Below are 941 nucleotides of genomic sequence, written 5' to 3' on the forward strand. Positions count from 1 at the left end.
CCCTCAGCAAATAAAACCCCCCCCCCCCCCCATAAATGCTGGCATGTATGTAATAAATGATTCAATGTATTTTAAATGAAACCAGTGTAATTACCTGAATTTGTCATAATATCAGTCTCTTGTGATTCCCTGTACAGCAGAACTCAGTCTGGGAGCGGCAAAGCCAATAGGATGCGCTGCATGCGAAAAACTGACAAAGAACATGCTGACAGGAGGAGAGAGAAGGATGAGCTCATTGGTCAGCTGCTGTTAAATCACAGACTGCAAGAAGGGAGGTGACCTAGCTCTATTGCTGAACTACATGGGAGAAAAATAGGGTCACCAGCCTGGCTGTGCTATGTAAATCTTCCGACTGGATGGATAGAAAGTCTTTTGTCAGCTTAAACAGTTCCCATATATGTGTCTCAACTGTGCAGTTATTTCCCGGAGTTCAACTTTTAACTGCAACTCCCTACAGCATATTACAGTTTCTACAATCTCTTTCATTGAACCGTTCTGATCTGTTCTCATATCCCATAAAAACTATATATATTTTTTTCTGCTGTGTACATTTAGCTGGTTCTCTTCTACATCCCAGGACAAAACGCTTCCCTAAAACCCGTACTAGATTACATATTGTGAATGAATTCATGAATGAGATTTCCACTTTATGTTAAAGTATTGTATGTTGAAAACAAAGTCTGCATCTTTTTTTGTGCAAAGCCTTCTTTTACAAAGTATATGAGAATCAGTAACTCCTGCTAGAAATGACGGATTTTCTAGAAAATTGCACATCCAAGAGAAGATAGAAATATATATATTAAAAAAAAATATACAACACAAGGAAAGAAAATGAATGATGTGCATGTATTTCATAATAGTTCTGACAGCCTCGATGAATTAAAAAGACGCCGTCACCTTGCTCATGCAAGGCAAAGTGACAGTCTCTGCAATGGATCCCC

This window comes from Nanorana parkeri, unplaced genomic scaffold (genome assembly GCF_000935625.1).
Source record: "Nanorana parkeri isolate BGI_ZX_2015 unplaced genomic scaffold, ASM93562v1 scaffold807, whole genome shotgun sequence".
NCBI lineage: Eukaryota > Metazoa > Chordata > Amphibia > Anura > Dicroglossidae > Nanorana > Nanorana parkeri.